Below are 15,400 nucleotides of genomic sequence, written 5' to 3'. Positions count from 1 at the left end.
ATGTGTGAAGTTCCTCTTTACAATCAGTTTGAAATGGTATAGGCTCTGTTCACACTGGGGAAATGCGCTGTTCCCACAACACTGCACAGTACTTGGGATGGTGTGATCACCCTGATTAAGGTGTCCTGTTATGAAACAGAGATCAGCGGCAATCCCAAGGATCGTTGCTGATCTCTGATCGTTAGTGGTTTAGGAAACAGATGATCAGCGGAGAACATGTTCTCCGCTGATCATCTCAGCACACAGATGGCCAGTATATAAAGGAGCGATGTCAGCCCTTCACTGGTGATCTGTGTTCTCCCTCCAGATTCTCCAGCCCAGAGGTAGAGAATCGGGGGAACCGCAAAAGAAGCAGCGATAGTATACTGATCTCTTACTGTAATCTCCCAAGATTATAGTAAAAGCAGCCTTTTTCCAGTGTTCAAAGCATTTGTAAATAGCTTCTCTCTTCATTTGGAGAAGTGATCTACACTGCTTCATAAAAAGGAATTCAGAGAACTCTCTCCTCTGACAATGCTGGAGAACTGAGCAGCGGTCATTTACTACTGCATGATAAAAGGACACCTATACCCCACTGATGGAGGCATACTGTAAAACAATGGTGCAGGTCACATTTTCCGCCCTGAGCTGTATGACTGCTCCATTCATTTTGAATGAGTTCCCTTACACAGTGCATACTGCTGTGCACAAAAAACACTGGAAATGCATAAAGCTAGCCTTACGGTTCCTTAACTGGGGCAGCGTGGAGTTGGGCTTTATCTGCAGTGGAGAAAAGGGAGGTGACCAGAATAGCTGTGCTGTTTAGCAGAGCAGTGTAAATCCCTGAACTGGATGGACAGCCATACAGATCCTTTGCCAGGTAAACCAGCCCAATACATGTATTCCATCTGTGTATAATGCTGGTAGTCTGGTGTGTATCTTTCCTGTATCAAGCTATAGGGAACAGCTGACACAATGAACCCCCAAGCTTCATACGAATCTAGATTAGCGGGGAGGAGCCTGTGGAACCGCTAAATGTTCTATATAGGTGCCTCTATTAATAGCCCACACTGGGACACCCGTATAGAAAGGATTGGAACTGAGAAAAACAAGAAAGAAAGCAAAAACTACCTTCCTATCACAGCACGAGGGACGAGGATTGCTCCGCCCACTCTAAGACTCGTCATAACTACCTGACCATGTCGCCCAGCTACACCATCCACAGCGACCAAGACTCCACACACTTCCGGATCGGCGCTACTTCCCACGTGATCGGTCATGTGGCCTGTGATGTCAGCGCTATCTGGGACCAGACTGGGGATGTTTGTGGAAACGGGAGGTGTGACGAGGAGGATGGTAGGGACTGAGTGTAGGGAGGGACATATGTGTCATTGTGTACATGTGGTAAAGGTAACGAAGTGTAGGGAAGCACGGGGACTGAGCTGTGGACATTAGAGAAGGTGTGGAGGAAGCAGAAGTGAATCATTGGGGTTCACAGGAGATGAGGGATTGTGCCCGATCATACCAATGCGATTTGCAAATTGAAATCGCATCTAATGTGAGTCATTATTTAACATTGTGCGACTTGTGATGATTTTCAATGATTTCTTGCAATTTGCAGTGTGATTTCCATGATATTCTATGGATGTGACAACAAAACTAGAAAACATAATGCAAGATCTACTTTAGAAATCGCACTGCAGCAAGTTGTACATGTTAGGATGCTGACATTCACATCAGGAGCGGACTGACCATTCGAGCACTCTGGCACTGCCCGAGGGCCCTGGGGTCAGTAGGGGGCCCCAGTGGATGCCCCTGGTACCTTTTTTCATAGGCTTTTTTGGGTGTGGTTTGAGTGTGACGAGGACACAGGGTCCCCGTGATCCCCTATTGCCCAGGGGCCCCATGAGTTGTCAGTCCACCCCTGATTCACATTTATTCGCTGTAATGTCCAGTGCGATTTCCATTCCCAAATCGCACTATGACCAGGCACTGAATGTCAGTGTTTTGACGTGTGATTTTCTGCAGCATGATTTCTAAAGTTAGTAGTTCTTGCATGACTTTTTCTGCAGTTTTACTGTGATTTTACATACATAGAATCTCATAGAAATCGCACTGCAAACTGCAAGAAATCGTTGAAAATCTTCACAAGTAGCAATAAAGTCTTGAGAAATCGTTCCTGAAATTACACACAAATTGCACGATTTTAAATTGTGGCGGTGTGGCCCAGTAAACATGAGGCACAGAATTTGTATGAGCTCCAGGAAGGTGATTATGTTCCCCTCCATTCCTGTATGACCTGCTGCACACGTGCGGTGCTTATTTAACCGTTTTCTGACCATCTCACATAGGGGTATGGCAGCAGAGCGGATCATGTATCTGATAGGTACAAAATGCAAATTGATTAGATACTTGTGAGCCACTAGAAGTTTTCTTGCTTTTAGAGCAATTCCGTGTGTAAAAAATTTTTTGTAAATAATAAATTATGTGAACTGCTAATTAATTAATTACGTGCTTAACTAGATATTAGATCGCCATGGTACTTATTACACCCTCTCCAGGTGTATGGATGTTAACTTAATATATCAGTATTGTACCGCGCGTACAGAAGCTCAATAAACAATTGTTACCCAGGATAAGACACTATGTTTCTTGTTTCCCCTTCTCTGTATGTATCGGCTATGGAGGAATAAGTCACGCAGCTAGAGGAGAAAGTTCTTATTGAGAAAGCTGTATTGAGGAGGAAGGAGAGAGAGGTTCATGCCATGAACATTGACCTACAACGCAGATTAGATTGAACTACAATACCATCTCAATTCGTATGAACTGAACTGTCATTCCCATTTTTAATTTTTTCTAATTTTTTCATTTTTATTTTATTTTTCTTATTTCACTTTTATTAGTGTTTTGCACTCATTTATAAATATTAATTGGTTTTTTTTAATTTATATATTTATATTAATTATGGATTCAAGTATTATGGATTTAGAATATTATTGAATTATTGGTGTTACACTTCAGCTATTTATAATTTATCATAGCACTCATAGTTATATATATATTGGAGCGCGGTACAATACTGATATATTAAGTTAACATCCATACACCTGGAGAGGGTGTAATAAGTACCATGGCGATCTAATATCTAGTTAAGCACGTAATTAATTAATTAGCAGTTCACATAATTTATTATTTAAAAAAATTTTTTACACACGGAATTAATTGCTCTAAAAGCAAGAAAACTTCTAGTGGCTCACAAGTATCTAATCAATTTGCATTTTGTACTTATATATCTCACTTATTTGTTTGTAGACGCAATGGAGGTTTTCAATTTTTTAGAAAATAGACACATTGATATAGATAACATTTTTCAAGGTGAGGAGAAAATAGATGTTAATATACATAATTTATTCAGGAAGATAACGCACATTATGGAGAAAAAGTTAAATGTATGGTGGGATATGACCACTTTAGAAAAATATCTGAAAGAAAAAATTATACCAAAAAAATTGAGATGGGACATTCCTATAGCTGATGGATTGTTAGAGGAAGATGTGATAGAATGGTTCAACTTTTTTAGTGAGAAGAGTATGGAACTGATATTGTTCCTAATAAAAAGAAGGCAGAGAAAAATGCGAAAGTTAGAAAATATATTAAAGGAATACAGGGAGAAAATAGTAACACATAAAGAACATCCGGATTTTAATAAATACATGATAGAATTAGGAAAAAATGTGAAAAATAAGGATTTGGAGATTCAGAATAGGAAGAAGAAAAAATACCAGAAAGTAACGCAAGAATATAATTTGAAACAAATATATAAATGGCAACAGCCAGATATTGTAGAAGGAACAAAATCAACAGATAGTACTCCAGCTAAGAATCATAAAAATAACAAATTGACAACTAAAAAAACCTTAAATTTTGTCAATAATTCATCCAAAGAAGTACACCAACATACACCCAAAATACCACTGAAAAAAATACCGATGCAACAACAAGAACAAATGACTTTACCATCACAATTATCAAAAAAACCACTTACATTGCAACAGGTTAGAGAAGAACCTAACAATAAAAAGAGTTGTGCACAATACCCCAATAATGATTATAGGGGCCAAACACCATACTATTATCAAAACAGAGGCCCACCACCATACCAACCAATAAGAGGTAGACCATACTACAGAAATAGAAACAGAGGTTACAACTATAGAGGACACCAAAATTTATTACCATCAAGGCCAGAACCATTACAATCAAGGTAGAAATTATGGGCCAAATTACAGAAATGAATATAGGAATGATAATACATATGCATATACATCAGAATATGTAAATAACAATCAGATGAGAAATACACCACAATCATTTAATGTTCCCCTATCAAATGGGTATTCTCCATTAGAATCAGAAGAATCATATACGCCTCTACCAAACCCTTTTTTAGAGTTGAATCAACACCCAGTAGAAGTAAAACAAAACATTGCAGAAAGAGGGGAAACAGAGGAGGAAGAAAACACAAACAAAAAAAGGAGAGTGTAAAAGGGGAAGGAATTTTCAATTTGAGCGGAACACCCCTTAAACAAGAAGAAATATACGCACTAGACCAGGGCTTAAAGTTTGCTCCAAATAAAGGATTGAATAAATTTGAAATGTACGTAAGTTTACAAAAATTCATAAGAAAATTAAATATTAAAAAATATTATGCTCAAAATCCGATAGAACATAATCAAGTGGCTAAAATATCAAAATATCAACACAGTGATCTTAAAAATAAATCTGTTTTCAACCCCAAATCCAGTGATAACACATATATAACAACTTTTAAAAAACTAGTAACAGGAGATCTAGAAAAACTGAAAATACAAAAGTATAAGCAAGATTATAACCTTGAGAAAGGTATAAAAAGCCTCAAGGAGAGAAAAAACATAGTAATTAGGCCGGCAGACAAGGGGGGTGGTATAGTTATATTATCGAAAACTTTCTATGAACAATCTATGGAGGAAATGTTAAAAGATGAAAGCACATATCAGGAGCTTAAGAATAATCCAAATAAAGAGTATAAAAAAGAGCTAATAAAGTTAGTAAATTATGGAAATAAAAAGCACATATTAAATGAGAAAGAGGCAAAGTATCTGGTGCCAACAGTATGTAAACTACCCATAATATACTCAATACCAAAAATCCTGTGAATCCCCCAATCAGACCCATAATAAATGGGATAGATTCTTTAACGGCAAGGATGGGAGAATATATAGATCAATATTTGCAGCCATTAGTGGTACAAACGCAGGCATATTTGAAGGATACTAGACATGTTATTAAACTGATGCAAAACCTACCACTCACTGATGATAGTATATTAAGTACAGCGGATGTCACCTCATTGTACACAAACATAGACCATGATGGGGCAATAAAAGCAGCTAAGTGGGCATTGGATAAGTACTCTGATTTGCATAAAAGGCAGAAAAAATACCTCATCAAATGTCTAACATTCTGTCTCAAACACAATTTTTTTTTGGTATAATAAGAAGTATTATTTACAAATCAAAGGAGTAGCAATGGGGGCACGTTTTGCCCCTAGTATAGCAAATTTATATATGGCACAATGGGAGGAGGACACAATATTTAAAAATCAAAAACAAGAACTCATAGCATACTATCGTTTTATAGATGACATCATTCTAGTATGGAGAGGAGATGATATATCACTAGAGCAATTCTATACAGAATTAAATAAGAACCATAACAACATAACACTTAGCTGGAATAGCAGTGATACAATGATCAATTTTTTAGATATATGGCTAGTAAAAGAAGGATCATCTATCTCTACAAAAAATTACTTTAAAAACACAGATAGAAATTCATATATACCCACCCATAGTTGCCATCATAAGGCATGGATAAAGAACATCCCTAGAGGGCAGTTCACAAGACTGAGACGCAATTGTACACATGATATAGATTATCAGGAACAGAGTGACATCCTTGTAAAGAGATTCATTAACAAAGGGTACAAAAAAAGAGTATATAGGTGAAGAAAGAGATAGGGTAGGTGCATTAGATAGAAGTAAATTACTAACAAAAAGTCAGAATAATAACAATATGGATAATGCCATGACTATCATAATGCCATATAATAAGCAATATAAAGATGTGCAAAAAATAATTAAAAAATATTGGGACATATTGAAACTGGATAAAGATCTGAAAGATAACATTCTGGATAACCCAAGATTCATATACAAAAAAGCTCCCAACATTAGAGACAAGGTAGTAAAGAACATATTAGATCCCCCTAAACAAAATTTACTTTCGTTCTTTCAGGGTATTGGTTTTTATAAATGTGGAAGATGCTATAGTTGTACTAGAACAAAGAATAATCCCAGAAATAGACTGCATTTCACTAATTCAATAAGTGGAAAAATATTCAAGATAAATCAATTTATATCATGTGACACCAAGGGGGTAATATATGCACTAAAATGTCCGTGCAATAAAATTTATATAGGAAGAACAAAACGCATGCTAAAAGAAAGAATAAAAGAGCATGTTAGAAATATTTCAAAAGGATTTAAATATCACAATGTATCGTTACACTTTAAATTATATCATGGTCAGAAAACAGAAGGACTAGAATTTTGGGGAATAGAAAAGCATAAGGCACACTGGAGATGGGATAATCTTATCAGAGAAATTAGTAAGAAAGAATCCCAGTGGATTTACCAAATTAATTCTTTGCATCCGTTGGGACTAAATAAGGAATTTGATCTAGCTTGTTTCCTGAGTGATTATTGACACTATTATGTAATAAGGAGCATAAGAATATATTTCTTATATAGAGTAGAATATTATGGGGGAGATACAGATGTAGTACTAATAAACGTTAATTAAAAAATAATTTTAAGGTAATGTTGGTGCTATAAGCACGTATAATACAACATTTAATTAATAGGTTTTTTTCCATTTTAATTTTTAATTTTAAATTTTTTATATTATTAAATTTTTTTTTTTTTTTTTAGTTTTATTTTTTATTTTTTATATTTTTTTTAGTTTATTTTATTGTTATTGTTATTTTTATTTTAATCATTTTCAGAAATTTTTAATAAATTAGTTATTGTTAAACTAATATTTTTACTTCAATTTTCTATTAAAAATGTATATTAAGGTATTTAAATGTTTAATATGGAGATACAGTATGAAAATTGTGGATAATATAGAAATGATCACGATAACCTTTATGGTGATGTAATAGTACAAAAGGTATGAGATTGCAATCCTAATTGTGAAGGGTGTGTGTGGAAGCATTCGGTATGCAGCCGGAGGATGATGAGGCGCACTACGTGTTTATATATAATAGTGTTAACAATAAGACATAATTTGGACTCCTAAAATATGGAGGGGGTATTAAGAACGTATAGATCACAGCAAAAATGGCGCCGGTAGGATATATATAACCTCAGTGCAGGATGACATGTAAAACTACATCCCCCAGAGGAAGCTACGAGTCCCTGTAGCGTAACGCGTAGGGGAGGGGCGGTGACGTCATCACGCATCCACAGAGGAACGGCGAGTATATCGAGTGAACACACACACACCTGCAAGGCTGTTTGCAGGAGGATTTGGATACATTATATACAAAGCGCTACTTTTACTTATACCATGTGAGTGGGAGATTAGAAGCTCAATAAACAATTGTTACCCAGGATAAGACACTATGTTTCTTGTTTCCCCTTCTCTGTATGTATCGGCTATGGAGGAATAAGTCACGCAGCTAGAGGAGAAAGTTCTTATTGAGAAAGCTGTATTGAGGAGAAAGGAGAGGAGGAAGGAGAGAGAGGTTCATGCCATGAACATTGACCTACAACGCAGATTAGATTGAACTACAATACCATCTCAATTCGTATGAACTGAACTGTCATTCCCATTTTAAATTTTTTCTAATTTTTTCATTTTTTTCATTTTTATTTTATTTTTCTTATTTCACTTTTATTAGTGTTTTGCACTCATGTATAAATATTAATTGGTTTTTTTTTAATTTATATATTTATATTAATTATGGATTCAAGTATTATGGATTTAGAATATTATTGAATTATTGGTGTTACACTTCAGCTATTTATAATTTATCATAGCACTCATAGTTATATATATTGGAGCGCGGTACAATACTGATATATTATGTATCTGATAGGTGATCCTGCTCTTCTGGGTAGGGTGCACGTGCGCATACACCCGCCACCCTGGCTGCACTGTGATTAGTCACAGCACAAGACAATCAGCAGGTCCCGGCCAATGATTGCTGGCTGGGACCTGTTGATCAGCAAAGGGGAAGACAGGACAGAGCTCTGTGAATGTAAACTACACAGAGCTCTGTTCTGTCAGCAAGGATGTGCCGGTTTTCGTTTCCCTTAGTGAAAACCGCACACAGTGAATGCACTAAACACTGTTAGGCACAGGGTTAACCCTTTGATTGCCCCTAGATCAGAGGTGTCAAACTAGTGGCCCTTCAGCTGTTGTGAAACTGCGAGTCCCATCATGACTCTGCCTTTGGGAGTCATGCTTGTAACTGTCAATCTTGCAATGCCTCATGGGACTTGTAGTTTGGCAACAGCTGAAGGGCTGCCAGTTTGACACCTGTGCCCTAGATGTTAGCCCCTTCCCAGTCAGTGTAATTGTCACAGTGTCCATGTATATTATTAGCACTTACCACAGTATTAGTGTCACTGGTTCCCACAAAGTATCAGTGTCAGGTTGCCCACCCTACTGTCACAGTCATGCTATAAGTCGCTGATCATGTTACTAGCATTAAAAAAAAAAATAATTACAGTATATATAGCATAATTTGTAGAGGCTGTACCTGTCGCAAACGTGTGCACCAGAGGCAGGACGCAGCCTCCATTTTGTTAAGAATCTCCATTTTCTCCCCTCATACTTTCCCCCCTCCCTCTCTGAGAAGCACAGTGACATATGGCAGCGTGTGTGTGTGTGTGTGTGTGTGTGTGTGTGAAAAGTCACAGGCCAGAGCCCAGCAGGGAGGCTATGAGCTGTAGGACCCCCAAGGGAGCTGAGGCCTCACTGTCCAAAGAACCTGTAAAATGTAGCACCTCGTAAAAGCTACAGCAAGCCTTCCCAGGAGTTCAAAGACATCCCAAGGAAGGCGGGAACACCTAACACTTTTAAAAATCCATTTTTCCCCTATGTCTCATATCTTGGAATATGAGAGACTTACATAAAAACCAGGCATATCGTCAGATTGGCCACGAGGAGGCGAACAGTTTGATGGGTTACTCTTTGTGGTTGGAATACATAGGCAGAAAAGTAGATCTTGTGAACCATTCAGTGTAGAGTTTCCTAATTCTTATCTAATCAATCCTCAGACGTGTCTGCATAATCTACCTGTGAGTGGAATGTCACTTGTGCATAGGAAAAGTTATGAGCAAAATATGAGTTATGAGAGAATCTGGCTCTAGTTGAGGTATCCGCCTGACGATCCCTCCCTAAACAGGACATTGGTCCTTGACTTCAGAGACACCCCCTGCTAGGGAACAACAAAATGGGCTGTCAGGCCTAAGAGAGCTAAGTTGAAAAATTCTCCCTTTTAACATCAGGACCACCTGGGGAGACCCGTGCCCTTTTGCTCTGAAACTTGATCTGCTAACCCAGGACTTTGGCAAGTACTTTAACCCTTTAACCTCTCCCTGTTATCTCTTTGCTCTGCTGTTCTCTGTATATATATATATATATATATATATATTGGTTACATCTTTGTTCTCTAAATATTTTTATTGCACCCCTTTTTGACTTTACAGTAATAAATCTTTCCTTCTGAAAGTGTTGAACTGTTTCTATAGTTCTTAATTGCAATTTAAGAATTCCTGCCTCTAAAAAGAGCGCTACTGTTTGTTTAACCCGCTGTATAACCGGCCTGCAGTGACCGTGTTATACAGACGATTACCTCAACCATTATAGCGTTATTGCGGATATCGCCAAGTTTCCTCTTTGTACAAAAAGGAGGTGGTGGCAGTGTGAAGGGTTGATTGCGTAGTCATTAAATAATAGTGCAGCACTAAAATGATGATTCAAATAATAACCACAGGTGAAATAAATAAGCAATAAATATGAGCGTACTATGAGTATTAATAAATATAGATATAAGAACATATGATGAGTATCAATCCTGAACAATAAAATATCATAGGGCAAAATAATTTGTGATGATGAATAAATAGTGCCTATAAAGTCCTCAGAGCTTCAAACGGTGCCAGTGCTGGTATTAGCGGAAGAAATGCACACTCACCGGATGCGCAATAAGAATGCGCGTTTTGATATATTATCCTGATGTCATCAAGGTAATCATCTAGACCAGTAGGCAGAAACAAGGGCTCCCTCTCAGGGTGGATGGATCCTGGGACTTTAGATGTTGATGTTCCAGGGATGTCCAGAGTTCCCCTTAAGGGATATGTGGGTGCAGCTCACAAGGGTTAACAGGAGGCTCCCTCTCTAGAGGCAATGGGCTGGGGCTGGGCGTCTAAAGGATTAAATGCTCCCCACGGGTCAAAACGGAAGAATGCCCATAGTGTAGTAAGTTGAATAAAACATTTATTAGTAGAACAACAAGGATGCATCCAGAAGTAAACATAAAATTCAATAGGACTAACGCGTAAGGAGGAGCCTACTCACGCCATGACGTCACACCGTCGGAGCATCGTGGAGCTCTGGCGGCCATCTCTATTCAGGGACGGTTAGTCCTATTGAATTTTATGTTTTCTTCTGGATGCATCCTTGTTGTTGTACTAATTCCAGAAGATATGATTGGTGCAGAAACAACATTGCACATCACCAAAAGAACACCATACCCACAGTGAAGCATGGTAGTGGCAGCATCATACTTTGGGGCTGTTTTTCTTCAGCTGGAACTGGGGCCTTAGTCAAGGTAGAGGGAATTATGAACAGTTCCAAATACCAGTCAATATCAGCACAAAACCTTCAGGCATTTGCTAGAAAGCTGAACATAAAGAAGAACTTCATCTTTCAGCATAACGGACCAAAGCATACATCCAAATCAACAAAGGAATGGCTTCACCAGAAGAAGATTAAAGTTTTGGAATGGCCCAGCCAGAGCCCAGACCTGAATCCAATTGAAAATCTGGGGGGTGATCTGAAGAGGGCTGTGCACAGGAGATGTCCTTGCAAAAACACTCCAAATCTGTCAGATTGCAAGTAAGAGTGGGCAAATATTGCCAAGTCAAGATGTGCCATGCTGATAGACTCATACCCAAAAAGACTGAGTGCTGGAATAAAATCAAAAGGTGCTTCAACAAAGGATAAGTTTAAGGGTGTGCACACTTGTGCAACCATACTATTTTACCTTTTTTTTTCCCTTCACCTAAAAGATTTCAGTTTGTTCAACTGAGTTGTACAGTTTATAGGTTACATTAAAAGGTGGAAAAAGTTCTGAAACAATTTCTTTGTGTCATTTGTTTTTACATCACAGATACCTGACACTTTAACAGGGGTGTGTAGACTTCTTATATCCACTGTAGTTATAAAGTCAAATATCCTTATTTGCATACTCATTCCATGTAAGGGACAAACGGAGGGAAACGGTGACAGCAGTAAAACTGGCATTTGCAGACCCTCAACCTCGTTGCTTTGCTTCAATTTAATGGGTGCAGCCTTGTTTTCATTTCTCTACATGAAAGGAATAATCAGCTTGCAGAGATTTTATTTTCCCATGTGTAGGAAATCCTCCTATAATAATGAGGCTAGTGATCTTCTTTTGTTCTCCTAGGTAAGCTCTACCTGGCCCAGTCCTTGAGACTTTAGGGTAGATTTACTAAAACTGGAGCACCCAGAATCTGCTGCAGCTGTGCATGGTAGCCAGTCAGCTTCTAACTTCAGCTTGTTCAGCTAACCAGTTGTGGACTGACCCATGCAGATAGACTGCTGCAAGGTGGCCGCTCTGCCTTGGATCACATATCTGATATGTGATCTGGTTATTCCGGGTAGGAGGAGCATACGCTCCACCACAGCTTTGTTACAGCTCAAGCTGATCAGCGGGTCCCATCCAATCGGCAGAAAGGATTACAGGAGAGAGCTCTGTGGTTATAAACAGCACAGAGTTCTGTCCTGACAGTAGTGATGTGCCGGCTTTGTGTCCCTGCAAAGTAGGGAATAAAAAACAGCACATCCCTTAGTAAAATCAGCACACAGTAAACATTTTACACTTGTTAAGCACACAGGCAACCATTTGTTGTTAACCCCTTCCCAGCCATTAGTTTAGTGTCAGTATGTATATTATTAGCACTGATCATTGTATTAGTTTCACTTGTAATGTCAGTTTCCACAAAGTGTCAGATTGCCTGCTGTGCTCTCACAGTCCCGCTACAAGTCTCTGATCGCAGCCATTACTAGTATATATTAAAAAAAAAAAATTCCAGTATATACACTTTAGTTTGTAGGCACTATAACTTTCATGCAACCAATTGTACGCTTCTTGAGATCAAAGACATGTAGCAGAATACATTTTGGCAAATATGTATGAAATTAATTTTTTTTTTGGATATGTCTTGTGGCAGAAAGTACAAAATATTATTTGTTTTTTTTAAATTGTCAGTCTTTTTTTAATTTATATCACAACAAAATAAAAAACCTTGGTGATCAAATACAACCAAAAGGAAGCTCAATTTGTGTGAGAAAAATTATATCAATTTTGTTTGGGTACAGTATTGCATGACCACGCAATTTTGTGAAAAAACTTATACAATATACACCTATAACCTCATGTGCTGCTAGCATGCAATGTGTTCCCACATAGATAAAAAAATGTATCAATACAAAATGCTGTGCATAGTACATATATACACACACACTGCAATGAATGTGCACTTACATAATTTTTTTTAAACTACAGTGGTATATTATATCCAAAGTGCTTGTGACTACTTCTGTGTAGCACAATACATCATAAAAGTCCCATATATTCCACGATGACTTATGTGACCAAATACATTAACTCCGCTGTATTCTTGTGCAAAAAAACTCTTGTGACACCCCTTGGTTCTCCTCCACCTTCCGACACAATTATGCGCTCACCTTTATGTTTGACCCATATTGACAGGTCAAACCTCACCTTTTACCCGGGCAGGTATATAAACTTTAAAGTACCTCTTCCTCCCACTCTTTGCCAACAACCTTTGCTAAATCCACTCCATTCTCCGCAGTCATGTAGAGAAAAAATGTTAAATATAGTGTAGTATGTTCAATACAAAAACAGCCTTTTATTAAAATTGAATGCACTCACAGTAAAATGTGTCCTACTGGGACACTACAGTAGATACTCATTGATAGTTATCTCCAGCGTTTTTTTGTCACTTGCAAAATGGCGGCACGTAGACTTCCAGTTTTTGCGGCTTGACATCATCGGCCCACCCTACGCGTTACGTCACAACACATTACTTCATCAGGAGTGAACTCCATATTGGGAAACTACGTAGTTCTTTCTGGCGAATGTGAGTGGTGGGTAGAATTTGATGTATTTATTTACTTATTACAGGTACTTATATAGCACATTCAATTTATGCTGCACTTATATATTGTACATTCCATATATATTGTACATTCCTGTACATGGACGCCCTCTCAGAACTAGCTGACCGCCCCAGAAGCTGTCTTTTGGCTATAGCGTGGTTGGGAACTGGTTAATCTGAACAATCTTGAAGTTCGTAAACTTACATTGTGAAGAGCACACATTTACTTGATTTCTGACATGTATTCACTATGCCCTGTAAATGTGCTCTGCTTGTGTCACAGAATTCAGAGAGCCTGCCTTCTGAACTACAGAGGTGCTGAGGGGAGGAATATTAGGAAGTCAGTACAGAAATCACAGCTTACAGGCAGCAATGTACCATGGGATATGTAGTCCTTAGAAATTTAAAGTACACAGCGAAGAAAAAGCTACTAAGCATGTAGGGAACCCAATAAATTGTGGAAAACTGACAGGCAGCACTCACAACATGAAAGGAGATTTTTCAAGTAATTTTTTATTGGATTGACAAATAAAACTTTTGTTTGCACGGGTATTACAGTGCTTATGTTATAAAATGAAAGTGTATCTGGTGACTATAGAGCTCCTTTAGCCAACAGGTAGAGTTAAAGCAGGACCACAGTACATCACACTGTGCAGCAATGCCACAAGATGATTATGTAAAAAATCAATGGTGTCCAGTCATGTGCCTTCACTAATTAGTGCAGATCCTGGATCTCTGGTATGTGCTGCTCCTAGTGCTACATTTCTTAATTTGTTACACTCTTGCCTCAGGAACAGCACTAACAGTACTCTGATTCATTCTGCCTGAAATAATTAATCTAACGCTATGCGCTTGAGAATTGGAGGGGTCTATAACAGAATGTCAGATGCCTGACAGAGAGATCTTGGTGAAGAGGTCCTGTATGGCCTTGGAATGTTGAACTGACACTGTGATGCAATCTCTTCAATAAACATTTGGACCATTGATTACGAATCCAGGGTGTACTAGCGGCATATGTATATTAGCTAGCTAGAGGTTGAACCCTCAACCCTCCATATGCATTGCTATTACTATGCGTTTCCAGGCAAGACTGGGATACCAACCTTCATCAAACATCGGTTCAGTTCACAAATTAATAGTTATGGAGACCTCACGTGTAAGCATTCCACTTTTACATACTAAAGTCCAATATTCACACATTTTAAAGCTCAAACCTATAACTCTTCTTAATATTTAATTTTTTGCTATCAAATTGTGTTTTCATAACCATACAGTAATGGCTAAGTTAAAATAATCCTTTGACACAACAGTTTATTTTACAGTCATGGCCAAAAATATTGGCACCCCTGCTTTTGGAGTGAGAGACAAAAATCCAAATCTGACACATTACATGCACAACCCCAAAAATGGACTGGACAAAATTATTGGCACCTTCTACAAAGTGTAAGAAATAGCTGCATTCCAAGTTTGTGATGCTCCTGTAATTTGTTCCTGTGTCCACTGTGCACCATATTGTCAAGAAGGTTACAGCTCATGGCACTGTAGCTAATCTCCCTGGACGTGGACGAAAGAGAAAAAAATTATCAAAGATTGCAACAAAGGATTGTTCAAATGGAGGATAAAGAACCTCGATCAACTTCCAGACAAATTCAAGCTGACCTTCAGGCACAGGGTACAACTGTGTCAGCTCACACGAAGTGGTGCATTATCTTACAGAAATGCAGGGATGCCAATATGACTGTATGTACACATTTTATATTGTGCATTACTTGTTAGATTTTGTTGAGATCTAAAGAATGCATTTTATTGAGAATATAGAAGAAGTAAAATATTGCCTGTATATTTATAGCTTCTGGACATTCTGAGGCACCAGCAAAAGC

At 38.0% G+C, this 15,400-nt stretch overlaps 1 protein-coding gene and 1 long non-coding RNA gene across 4 annotated transcripts in view; one reads left to right on the top strand and one right to left on the bottom strand.

Moving 5' to 3' along the window:
- The window catches only part of GNB1L (G protein subunit beta 1 like), a 55,622-nt gene extending 54,352 nt beyond the window's left edge, over positions 1–1,270 (bottom strand). Inside the window, exon 1 of one of the 3 annotated variants that reach the window (XM_089672478.1) lies at positions 1,173–1,270. The gene's annotated coding sequence lies outside the window, so the exon portion shown is untranslated. Of the gene's footprint in view, positions 1–1,110 lie in introns of all 3 variants that reach the window. The other 2 variants (XM_089672479.1, XM_089672477.1) reach the window with 2 other exon arrangements.
- Positions 1,260–11,454, top strand: LOC149466465 (uncharacterized). Its single transcript, XR_016312064.1, has 2 exons — positions 1,260–2,365; positions 8,183–11,454. It is a non-coding gene; the product is annotated as an uncharacterized LOC149466465 (long non-coding RNA).
- The last annotated feature ends 3,946 nt before the right edge of the window (positions 11,455–15,400 follow it).

Source organism: Staurois parvus, unplaced genomic scaffold (genome assembly GCF_062004578.1).
Source record: "Staurois parvus isolate SC_StPar_1 unplaced genomic scaffold, SC_StPar_1.0 ptg000129l, whole genome shotgun sequence".
Classification (NCBI taxonomy): domain Eukaryota; kingdom Metazoa; phylum Chordata; class Amphibia; order Anura; family Ranidae; genus Staurois; species Staurois parvus.
The sequence above is the reverse complement of the archived record's forward strand: the minus strand, read 5'-3'. Positions and strand labels throughout refer to the sequence as shown.